Here is a 13,854-nt window from a genome sequence, read left to right as displayed (position 1 = left end):
GGAATTCCTTTTTTCATCTGGCCTGTTCAAAGGAACATGTGACTAATGAGACTGACAGGTCTCAAAATGCATGACAAAGTATCAGTCCATATGTCTTGCTTTTTTTTTTTAAATAACCAAAAATAACCAGTCCCTCTGTTATTCACCTTTGCTACCAACAATAACCTAAAGATTGTTTTCCCTATTATGCCCTGGTTCTCCCCACACAGTGACCAATCTTCTCCAATTTATATGAAAAAAAGCTTAGACATTTTTTTTGCTGTGCTGAATAGATACTCCTGTTTGCATAATATAGTTTACTATGGCAACTACTGGCAGCTTAGATTACCAGCATACAGGATGAGGGATCTGTACAAAGCTCTGCCTCCACTCCCATCACAATTTGGCCTCCCTTCTTTTTTATGGCAAACATCCTTCTGATTACAGTCCTAGATTAGGGTCTTTTGCCTCTTCTTTCATCTGAAGGATTGGGGTCCTATTTTTTTATTTTTTTTCCTGAGATAGGCTTGAACTACCCCACTGCAGGAAAGTCAGAAAAGATGCTGTATAATCAGCAGCTTTAATTTTCTTCTAATTTCTTTCATGATGGTAATGACACATATAAACTCCATACCAAAAAAGAAGTTCACATTTTCTGATGATCTCTGTTCAACATCTGATCTGACAGAGGAAATAAGCTTATTTCCTTAAAAATAGCATCTAGGAAAAAAAAAAAAAAAAAAAAAAAGGAAAAAAAAAAAAAAAGGAGGGAAGAGGGGTGTTTTTGTTTACTTAGGCTTTGGCTTTTTCTTTCTTGTTCTTTTTGTGGCATTTGTTCCTGCAAGTAAGAGCGGGTAGAGGCATTAAAAATTCAAGTCCAGGAATGATGAGGACTATTTAGGTCTCATTTATCTACAGACTTCTGGGAGATCTTGTAAGGGGAAAGTAAAGAAAAGTCCTGTAGCTTATTTCTCTTCTCAGAAGAGGAAATTAAAGGATCCTTCGTATGGTATAGAGAAATTAGAAGGAAGCATAGCCTCATTTTCTGTTTCTAGAGCTTTATCACAGAATCACAGAATTTCTAGGTTGGAAGAGACCTCAAGATCATCGAGTCCAACCTCTGACCTAACACTAACAGTCCCCACTAAACCATATCCCTAAGCTCTACATCTAAACGTCTTTTAAAGACTTCCAGGGATGGTGACTCCACCACTTCCCTGGGCAACCTGTTCCAATGTCTAACAACCCTTTCGGTAAAGAAGTTCTTCCTAAGATCCAACCTAAAACTGGATCCTAGGAATCCTAGAAGGAGTGAGATGTTGAGTAACCTGGATGAAGGTTAGAAGAAGGTAGAAGGTTAGGCATAGAAGAAACAATCTACTAGAAACCCCAAACTGAGACTTGACATTGAATTGAGCCTATGGTACTTTGTTTGATGATGACGGAATACAGTACAGAGTAAGGCATGCTTTGCTGTGGTGCAGACCTTAACCTGCTGTCTCTGGGAAAACTAATGTTAAGGGGATTGTTGTACTTGTGCACACTGTATGATTGCAAAAGAAGAGGTATAAAAGCTTTCTTCAATTAAAAAAAAAAAAAAAAAAAAAAAAAAAAAAGTCCATAATTTTGAGATTGCTTCTTTGTTATTCTCTTCATTTCAAATTTGCTCTGAAATCAGACTCTTTGCCTTCTAATGCACAACACAATCAACTGACAACGCTATCATTCCCTTATGTATTTTTTTGCCTTTACTTACATTTTTAAAATTCTTATGTTGATTCCTAAAAAAAATTGTAATAAAAGCAAATGAATAGAAAATTAACTCATGTTAAAATTCCATAGGCCTTTATGGACCAGTCTTCTGCTGCTCCTCAACCTTAAAGCTCAAGTCTTCCCAATAAACTGTCTTTCCCAGTGACTACTTTTACATCCTTCGTTCTTGTGCTATTGCTTCAGAATGTGCTAAGCTCTAGCAATTGAGTTTTTTGTTTGTTTGTTTGTTTGTTTTTTAAATAAATAATCTGACCCAAAAATCTTTCCAGCTAAAAAGACTCCTTTTATCACCGGACCTTCATTTATGTCACATGCAAACTCAATAATCATTCAGTATTTCCAGTATTCTCCTATGAGTGTTTGTGTGTTGACACATAACAGTTTCTTCCTTTAGATTCTCCTACAGTTGGTGGTACCAGTTAGATTATGTAAAAGCTACAGGACCTACTTGGTAAAACGGTGGCACTATTTAACAGCTTAAAGAGGTGAACAGGTGTTGATCAAATAGGATTCAGCTCTTTACTTAAGCTTAACCCTCCCTAAATGCATAAGAAACCCAGCTATTTAGGGACATCCAGTCCTTCACTAAATAAAGCTACATGTTACCACACATTACAGGCAATTAACACTTCATTACCTATTACAGCCCTCGATGTTATTTCTGTATTGTTAACTACAAAGCAGTTGACAAAAGGAAGACAAGATGTAAAGCAAGATCACAGAAGACTGCACCATCAAACAAAGCTGTACAGGTTTGTGGAAGTAGTAAGCAGGCAATAGCATGCTCAGACATAAAGTGAGCTTGGGTGCATGGTGAAAAGGCAAAACTAATCTCTTCTGAGTAGAAAGCATGAAAGAAACAGAGACAAACCAAAGAGAAGAGGAGAATGAGACAAAAACAACAATTAAGAAAACCCAGTTGGGGGGGGAGGGGAAGAAAAGATGTCAGTGGGGCAAAAATTGGTTAATGTTAATGATGGTATATTTTCACAGGGAGGTTATGCCTTCAGAAAGGCAAGGAATTTTCTTTCATTTTCTTAACAGACTTGCTCAGTGTTGCAGCAAGATAGGGAGGTTCTGCCATAGAGATATGCCATCAACTTGATTTTAAGTTTATGTTTCAAAAATTAAAAAGCAGCCAAAGAGCAAATGTCAGAAAATAAATGGAGAGGAAAAAAAAGCTTATGTGAAGGGAAAACACACCTGGCATTTTCTGCAGCCTCTTATTTAGACTATTTGAGTATTCAGTGGGAGGGTGGGGGGGGGAGATTGTTTATTTACTTCATTTTAAGAATTGCAGTTTCATCTTGCCTATCCTCTTTCCCAGCTTAATTTGACATCTTGGAAAACCTCATGTATTTCTGTTAACTGTGTACAAAAGAGGGGTATGTTTTGCATTATTAAACATACTAATTATACTGCATATATTTCAGAAGTACTTTTTTATTTCTTGATCATCAATACAAAAGGGGAAAAAGGTAATGCTATATAATAGAGACATTTAAGCATGTGCTAAATTCTGGCAGACATTATTAATAAATGAACATGGTTTTCTGTTAAGTATAGCTTTTTTGGCTCTAATACTTTGTACAAAAATTCTGTTTGCTGAGTTAAGCTCGATTATATGAATTTCTTGTCATGTGTTATCTTGTTCCACTACTGCAAACATTTTTTTTCACGGCTTTAAACCTTGGTCAAGTGGATTTCAACAGATCTGGCAAAAGTTAAGCATGAAGGGAGTTGTTCTCACCATTTAAATGATTTTCTTATTCCTTCAGGACACTGTATGAAGGAAAACCTTCTGAACCTGTTTGATCAGGACCTGATTCAGCACTACAATAGTAATAGAGGGGGTAAGGGTGAAAAATCAATTTTTGGAAAGGGTCTTTTTGTTGAAGCTTTGTTTCATTTATATGTTGAAAGCCTTGTAGAAAAGCTAATCCCTAGTCAGTTCTGCTTTTCAATTTATCTAAATGAAAGGTTTTGTATAATTTTTTATTTTTTTTTTTTTTAAAGGGTGCTGGCTCATAAAAGTTTATGGGATTTTTTATGAAATGAAAAATTATTTCAAAATTATTCTAGTAGAGATCAGGCACCAGAGCTTGGTGCTCATAGTGGATGAAAGGGGGGGAGAGAGGGGAAGGGAAAATTACTGTCTGTTTTAAAGTGGCTTTTACCTGCTTACTGTATCACTCTATCACCACACAGGGCTTTTGAAACATTTACAAGTAAGGCTGTCATCTACTATACATAATCATGGTCATCCTGCCCCTGCACAAGTCAGTGAAAAAATAAATAAATTAGAGAATGATTTCTCTCTTCAGACAAAGCAGATATGTTAATACACATGAGAAACACTCAATGTTCAGAGATGAGAATCTCATTTAATTCTACCACCAAAAATGACTGGACTCCAGCTATCATACTCATCTAGTAAATGGGGCAAGGAAAGCTACTCTCATGCTATCTCTTTATAGGACAGGCTCATAAAAGGAGATGACAAATATTATTTACTTGATAGTCACTCCAGCATGAATTTAAATATTCTGCAGAGCTCAATATGTGCATATATGCATTGTTATACAGTATTGATTATAGAAAAGGGTAATATCATCATGGACAGTAATGAAAACTATGATTTATAGTACTTTTTTTTGGGTAAGATAATTATAATCTCTTATACAAAGGAAAAACTACTCAATGAAGTGTAATGCTGTGATCCTCAGATAATTTTACAAAGATTAGGCTTAGTCATATGATATATTTTGGATATTTTTTTATTTTTTTATTTTTATTTTTTTGCTACTCCCATCAAAATGAAAAAGTTTGGTCAACAGACATTTTCTGAAACAAGTAATTATAGGGGACAATTTTTTGTTAGGCTGCAAGCAGTCATAGCTAATAATCATTGTTTTCTTTTTCATGTGTTTATTGTTACCTCAAAGTCAAACTATGCATTTTAATAACAGTACCTAACAATATCTAGCAATGTATAATAGTCAGTACACAAAGATTCCTTATTTTCAGAAAGGCGTAATATTACTGTGGGCTGGAAAAAACAGCTGTGACATGCCACCACTTTTATAAGCTTTCAGGACTTCAGTGATGGAAATGAGCACTTAGACCCAAGAGCAGTTACGTAATGAACCTCTCATGAAGGCTTTCTAGATATTAAAGTTGAAATATTCAAAGTGAAATGAAATTATAGAAGTCTTAACCCAAAGGTCAGGCTAATAATGAATAACCACAAGATATGTGAAAAAGGCATCATTCAGACTTGGGGGGAAAAAAAACAACACTGATATATCTTTCTGGTTTGATCTAGTTTACCATATTATTGCTACTTCCACAAAACTGAGGCCCACAAGCTATCTTAAGGAGTTGCTAACATTAAGTTAATTTGACAAACATAAATTTTTAAGCAAAAACAACAATGAAGTGCATTAAGAAAAAAAGAATATTATGAAAAGTACCATCTGTCATAACCCCGGGGATGAAAATTATTTACCTGGAGAAGATATACAGCTCCTTATCAACTAGACAGTACTGGATAGTACATCAGCATGATCATTTTAGTCACATTATATCACTTAATATGACTGTCCTAAAGGAGTATAGGAAAGGTCTCTTTAAAGAGGAAGGTGGAAAGCAAGGTTCCCTTCTTCTGCTTAGTTTTGATTTTTATAGAGGAAATCTCATGGCAACAGATTCTTCATGTTTTGGTTGTTAAGGGAGGCTGTCTTCCACTTCCCATGAGACAAAAAAAAAAGTACAGTGGGAATCCTTACCACCTTTACTGAGGCCTTCACTCCCAACAGGCAATTGTGAATGGATACCCAATCAGATTTGAAAATTAGATTTTTATATAAATTTTGTTGTCTTGGACTTTGCTGGCTATACGAACTGTCTTCATATAAGCACACAAATTTTAAATCTGGTCTTTTTATTGAAACCACTGTTCCCATTGAAATCCATTCCCTTGGTGCTAATGTGATATAAATAAGTGACTCCTTTATGCCAATGACTACTTATCTAGTAGGCTGTACAACATTTGGCTCCATGCCACAAGACTGATTGTTTTTTTGCTTTTCTGAATGTTGGAGTGCCTCAAAATTAAAGTGGAGTTACACTATTAATTGATTCAGAAGGGCTTTTTTTATTTAATTTTTTTTTGAGTAATTATATTCAAGAAGGGTCTGTCAATATAATTTGCTCTCAGTTGTCACTGTAATGTAATGGGGTCGGGCTCACACAGGATAGTAACTTGCATGACTACAGTAGTACTTGCCAAATAAAGAACTCCATACATAAGATATAAATAGAATGTGAAGTTATACTTCACCCATTTTACATCAGGGGTTGTAATAATAAATGTAGTTTTGCTGTTTATTTGGAAGCTCTGTAATGTTCATTTATGTATCATGGTAATGTTGGCATGTTGGTAATATGCATGTTGTATATTCATACTTCTTTGGCCTAAATCATTAAATTGCAGCATTGAAATAAAAATTTCTTTGCAATCAGGCATTGCCTGGCTAATCCCCCAAATAGCATTTTGAAATGAATTAAATTGTGCAGATGAGGGAACACGAATCCAGAAGGGTTTGTCAGGTGTCCATCAGCATGAAAACCAAGTTTAGAACTTGGGTATGCACAGATTAGGGACATGCTCAATGTAATCAATCAAATGATCTGCACAGGAAAAAATCCAGCAAGTTCAAAACTTCCCAGAATAAGTTCAGTACAGAACCAAGTTCACCTTTCAGAAAGCATCTTACAAAACAGTAACATTCAAACGTCTATCTTCCACTGTCTGCTGTCATTATCCTAGAGGATGGTTTTAGAAATCTTTCATTTATGTCACACTAACATATAGAGGAGAACTCTACATTACAGTCTGTACCTTTTTCCATTTTATTTGGTTGCAATAACAGATGGATATATATGCCACAGGATATGTTTCTCCTTCAAAACAGTTAATGTTGTACCTCTGACACTTCCTCCTGTTCAACTCACTGAATTCAAACTATTTTGTAAACTTTTTCCCATTTCCCTCAGTTACTCAAATCTACTTCCCAAGTCCACTGACTTCCTTTTTAAGGTGACAACTTTTCAGAAAGTGTTTCCAGCTTCCCTTCTACGGTCTTTAATCAACAACAAGATAAAAGACCATTTTGTGATTAAACCTGAAAGTCAGAAGAACTAAGTGTATGTTATTCATCAAACTCAAGATATCTTGGTCACTGTAAGATATGACTAACTTTGATATTTAGAAATTTCCAGAAAACCAACCTGATAGTCCTCAGATAAATGTAGACACACTTTCACTGCTGTATGGATGAATAACATACTTATGTCTCACATTTTTCCAAAGTCTACCTTACATGGACAATATACTACTTAAAATTTGTTTCCTATTTGGAGTTAAAAAGAGTGCAAAGACATGAGGCTAGCTCACACCTTGTAAGCAGACATAAACCTCCAGTAATCCTATTAAAATTAAAAGGATGGTCTGTATAAGCATTGGAAAAGTTAGTCATGGTCACATGTATATAATGCAGATCTGATGCATGGATGTATTACAAAACATTCACCACCCTTCACTAGGTTAACATGTTTCCCACCATCAAAACTGTGTCCATTTTTCTCTTCTGCAGCAGAAGTGCAATTTCTCCAAGGATTTAAATCATTACTTTTGTTACTAGCTTACAGAATAGAATTCACACATCTCTTAATTTGCTGAGGCAGGTGTTTCTGTTCACCTTCTCTAATCACCCTTCTGTAGTTTGCAATTCTCAGGTTCTGTAGGGGCACCAAGTTAACCAGTCCAGTTCATATTTCAGAGGAAATGTAATCAATAAATCACCTATATTAGTCTCATGTCCACACACAGGGGTTTCATTATTAAGGATATTTTGAAAGGTTCACTGAATATTACACATTGAAATAAGTGTCTGTTGCCTGGGAGCAATTTCCAAGCTGTCTTCTGGGAACTAGGACACACTTAAAAGGATTTAGTGGTGGAAATCTTTCATTTAGAAAATCCATTTCTGCAATTCACATGTTAAAGAAATAGAAAATGTTTCTATGCCAACTTGAGCTGCAGTAAATGCATGTGAATAGCTCTCCACCCCTGAAACAGAGCTAATTTCTGCAGAAGTTCATCCCAGAGATATATTTCTGAGCAAGTGCTTTGCTTCACTGTTCACTTCTTGAATTGTGTGCACTCCATCATATCTATCATTTTGCCCTTACACAGTCAAGGAATTTGGTCTTTTCAGTTGAATGAGCTGGGAAAGGAGACCGCATCACTTCTCATTTTAAAACATTCCATAGCACTTGGCTCCTGTGTACATATGAAAACAGTAAATAGCTGGGAAAACAAAGCACAAATTACCAGATATATCACCCTCCGTGTTTACAGTAGCAGAAGCAGTAACACTTTGGAAGCATTTCTCTCCCCACTCCCTCCTGACTGTGGCTGTTGTTGTTTTTGCCCATTTGCAAAAGTCAGTCTTTCCATCTGATGAGCCACCATTTCTCAGAAATGAAGATGATCCGGATAAGGTCAGCTCTGACTATGAGAAGCAAGTGCCTCTAGACACAAAACTCAGCTGGGAGTTTTTTTCCTCTGGCTGTCCTTACAGGGAGGAAGAGCAGATCTACTGCTGAGCTTTATTTTGAAAGATATCTCCCATCTCATTCTTGATTTCCAAGAGTAGAATTGTTACTGAGGAACGTCAGGAGTGTTAAGAAAAAGGTGAATTCCCATTTTGAAATCACCAAATGAAAAATCAAAATCCCTGATTCATCCTGCTGATATCTGATTTTCAGAACCAACCCTACCTCTATTTCTATGAAAGAAGGAAGTCAAATGTGATGAAAGAAGAATTAATAAAAAATCCCTGGACAATTTCTAGCTGTAGACAACTCAAGCTATTCACGTATGCACTCTGTCAAGACACCTCTTTTGTGACTTCAGGCCAATCATTTCCTAAGACTTCTCTATCTCTAAAGGGAAAATTATTTTGTAACACTTCCCTGACCCACATACAGATGGTGAGCTAAGTCTCACAGATGATGTAGGTCTCTCTGATGTATGTTACAAACACTGTTTTCAGACACAAGGCAGAGACACACATCATTTCACATCTAAAACATTTCCATACGGAGTTAGTATTTAAGCATATTTCTGATAGCTGAAACTGAGAGCTCATTGTGGTGAGTCTTCTTGACCATCATACATATGATATTAGGTTAATCAACCAAAACGACCATTTCCTTAACATCTGAGCAAAGATGCTGAACAAAGTTTTGGCTCTAAGATCTAATCAGAGCAACATGTGTTTTTTGTTTGCTTGTTTGTTTTTTGACTTGCTACATTTAACCTAGAAGCAATTCCGTAAAGCAAAACCCCAACATATCTTTGTGGATTACTGGAATTTAATACAAGTCAGGTTGCTAGATGGAGACCAAACCAAGCTCCAGACTCAGAGTAAGGCTGCAAATTGTGAGGGAAATCTCATGGTAAATGAGTCTTGAGAGAGTAAAGATAAAGCTCAATATCTTTTTGGTCATCTGGGATTTCTCTCAACTCAGAGAAATTTCTAATGGATGTATTAGCAGCACAAAATCTCTGGAACTCCTTTGAGGAAAGAGGTCAACTTCCCAAGTTGACTACAGAATCCAACAGGAGACTGACAGGGTAAGTCATGTTTTCAGGGCCATGGGCTGTTAATATTTCACAAGGAAAGGCCTGTATTTTCCTCAATATTTCTACAGCAGTACACCAGGAATCCTTTGCTGGTAGGAAACACTTCTGAATTTTTCAGTAGGGGATGAAGAACGTATCTTCAAACATTACAATATCAACCAGGATCTGAGTGCTGACTGGGAACCCTTTTACTGGATACTTATTGTACAGCCAGGAGTAAACAGACAAAAAAAGTCATAAGCTAGAAAAAGGTACTAGTCTAAAGTCACTGAATAAAATGGTAGGAAAGGCAGGACTAGACTGCTTGTCTCGTGTGTGTTGGCCCACTGGGTCAATTACTTCTCAGAGCAGAACAGTGCTAAATCAACCCCAAATAAATAACAAATGCAAACACCTTCTGCACTGGGCATCACAATCCAAATAACTTGTCACAACCTTTGAATCCATATCCCATCATTCCAAAATAAAAGGTGGGGTACACATCACAGAGGAAAAGAATACAGCCCAGAATTTGTCATTTTGTATTTGCTTTGTTTTGTTTTTTACTATAACATTCTGCACATCAGTTTGTTTGATTGGGTCACTTTGCTTGATGAATTTTGTCTTCCTTCCAAACAGATGGTGTCAGCCTAGGAATGGTTTTAATAAAATTCTTTGTGTGCTGGTTATATGGCACTTATTTGGCAAATGTCACTCCACAGACACACTTTAGGTTTAAGATGATACTGTAATGGCTTAAATCTCCCACCAGCTGCCACAAAATTAGAGCTGCATTAATATCAACAGAGAAATTAAGAGCTCCGGTAATTCAGCTGGGAACTTGAAGGGAAATTTTACAGACATTTGGAAGATTTGCAGTGGCAAGGGACTGTGAAAGTCTGCCCCAGCATTAGCAAACAGCAATATTATAGGTTTAAAGGTTGAAATTTAGGTTGTCCTTCACTCTCTGAGCTGACCAGTCAATGTAGATGGTCTGTGTTTGAATCATAACAACCTGGAAGGAATGCTGGCAATGTATGTATATCCTACGTGAATATTATCCAATGAATAATTGGCAAAATGTTTTTGAAAATTAAATGAAGTTTTGAAAATTAAGTGAAGATTTCCTCTCAAGAATGGAACTCTCCTAATACTGTTAGATAAGGTTGTTATATCACATGGAGATGCAAGATTAAGGACACAGTCACACTTCACAGGCTAAGTCTGCCCAGCTTCCCCAGCCCCCATTTCAATGAACAGATTGGCCTTTCAAACCAATCACGTCTTGTCAGTCTGTGTAAATCTTGTCGTTGCACATCTTGAATCATAAGAAGAGAAAGTACAGGCCAGAAAAGAAAATACAGGAGATCACAGGATAACCAGGGAATGTAGCAAGGGTTGTGCAGAACACCAAGAGATTTGGGCAGCCTAGAATTCTAGTAGGAGAGGGACTCCCTGGGCAGGCCAGAGATTAGTGGTGACAAGCACAGAAGACTGCAAGTTCAGCCACTGCTCTGGATGTTACACTAGAGAACTGACTGCAGACACAACCTATTGCTTTAATGAGACATATTAATATTACCCCTTCACCTCCTTCAATCTCTAAAATGTTTCAGATATGCATTTAGCAGGGTTTTGTACTGGAGGTAAATAATACGGATGATATGCTACAACAGTCAAATGCAATAGCAACAAACTTCCCCCACGGATAAGGCAGAGCTATTCAGTTATTTTTACTATTATGGCCAATGGGGAAATTAGATCTTGGTTTTGGAACAGATGTGATTGGCTGTGGTCTGAGTGGGATATCACAGTAGATGGACCACTACTGTGTTCTCTTATGGTAGCTCCTATGTTCCAGAGTGTATGCACATTATTTGAGCTGCAAATGAACATATAAAAGTTAAGAGGCTTTTTGAAAATGATGTTATTCAGCCTGCAATATTACATTAATTACACCACAGAGGTATGAGAAACTATCATTAGTGTGATCACACTATAATGATGGATAAGGAAACCATTATATGTAGAAGGGACTGAGTAGCCAGGATAATCAGGAGTTTTTCTACTGAAAACAGTAATGGCAAAAAGGCAAGAGGGGAAAAAAAAAAAAAAAAAAAAAAAAGTGTTAAATAAAAAAGGGCAACTTTTAATATTATAAAAGAGGTCTTGAAAATAGGGCAGCTAATGGGGATATTCACTCAAAGCTCGTTATTATAAATCTGCATTACCATTAGTTTTTCAAATCACTGCTGGAAATAAAATCATAGTTTACAGACTGTAGAGAACCTAGTTTTTAACTGTCAATCTGTAGAAAAATGGGTCTATGTCAAACCAGATTCAACAGCCAGCAAGTTTGCTTGGCTAAATGTCTCCTGATATTCAGAGCTGAACTAATGGCTATCATTCTGACTGTAACAGGACATTCTGTGGTTCTGCTTTATTAGATCTTCTTCTGGGACCTGAAATTTTGGGATGTATATGGTGGGGGGTTGTATATGTTATTAACTTTTTGGAAGAAAAAAAGGCTGTAATAAACAGCTGATAGCCTGCAAACATGTAAGAAGCCCCAGGACTAAAGGTCAGGTTAGTCCAGCCGGTCACAATAAGAGGTGGATTTTCTGAGCCTTCTATATATTAAAAATAGTTTAATAATTCAATTGGGTTATGACCCACTATTCACTCTGAAACGCTATTCCCAGGAGCTAGCTTGTGATGTGTTATCAGAAAAGTAGTTATTAGAGCTTTTTAAATTGCAAGTTAAAAAAAAGCTTTTTTAAAAATATTTTTATTATTTGAATGAACAAACAAACCTCAAACAGCTGTTTGTCTAATTTTTGCATAAGTAGAATTTTTGAGTGAAAAAAGGAAAAGAAAAAAAAAAAAAAAAAAAAAAGACCAGCCAGAGACCTGGGCCAGACATATCTATCCAAATGCAAAATTACATGCACAGATTTGTGGTCCTGCTTGGTATATGCCATTGCTGCATGTTAAATACATAATTGCTGTGACTGTACAATAGTCAAATAATTACACTACTGAATTCCTTCAGCATATTTCCTAATCTTAGTGACTGTACCTGTAACCAACTGGTTAAGTAACTGACAACATAACCAATCACACAGAACTGTTTGCAAATTAAATTGTGGGAGATAACAGTAAGTGTAGTTTCATACAGATACCAAAAAAGCACTACCCATAGGATGATGTTTCTTTATATTTATTTATTTATTTATTTATTTATTTATTTATTTATTTATTTATAAAACTATCTTCATTAGATCAGAGGTATAGTAGGTTACCACATGTGAATAAACATATGGTACTTTTACAGGAACTGCTCTTTTGGTTTTGATCAATGTTTAAAATGCATCAGTGAAGAAATAATGAGAAGGGCAGACTGTGGGGAAAACTATGATTATAAAGCTCTACTTCAAGGAAAACTAGAAAAACAGAAGTGGTATCTAGGTCTGCCTCAACTATTTTCTTCAAACAAATTATGAAAAGAAATACTTCTGGTATTTGGGAATATTAGAAAAAGTGTCTTGTAATAAAAAAAAAATAAAAAAATCATAAGGATATGCATGTTCATGTACATACATGTCTATCTGTACATCAACAGACATACATGCAGACATGTATTTGCATATATACATATACATTGAGCGTGCAACTGCTGCCTAGGATCTTAAGGATTTATCTGTACGTGAGCAGCATTGTATAAGCCTCAACAGAGCAGGGAAGGAGTATTTGATTTGTGACTGCATGGAGATTTCCTTGGCTCTAATTAAGCAAACATTGGTTCACTGGACTTGACATTGTTCTTGTATTGGTATAAAGTTGAAATAACTCTACCAAGGGTAGAAAACCTTTGCAAACATAAGGAGAATTGTGTTCTCTATAGAGTAAAAGGCATGAAGGAGCAATTCTAAGACACAAGCAAGGAAATTGATTAGGTTTGAGTGTTGTCCCATCTTCCCTAAAGGTTATCACTATGACACCAATGGAAACTTCATCTGGACATAATTTTAAAAAGCTTATGGGTTGTGTTTTGGTCTTATGTTTTTTCTAGTTGCTGTATGCCAGGTACTATATGCTGTTTAAAATCTTTATTATTCTTAAAACAAGACTGTCCTCTGATTTACCTTACATGAATAGATCTTCAAAGACAAAAGAACTTACCTGCAATGACAAAAGACCATCCTTACAAGGCACAGAGTTAACTCATATCATATTCTAAACAAACGTCACTAGCCCTAGGTATGCAGTTGAAGGATTCCTCCCCCCACACCCTCCTCCATTAACATCACCTGTTTATTCAGAGACCTCTGTCACAAGATGCAGTAGCAGTTTTCAGACACCGTGCTGCAACTGATCCTCATGATAGGAGCCAAATAAACATTCCATTG

Source organism: Aythya marila (genome assembly GCF_965140915.1).
Source record: "Aythya marila genome assembly, chromosome: 6".
In the NCBI taxonomy this organism is placed as follows: Eukaryota; Metazoa; Chordata; class Aves; order Anseriformes; family Anatidae; genus Aythya; species Aythya marila.
Note: the sequence above shows the minus strand (reverse complement) of the source record.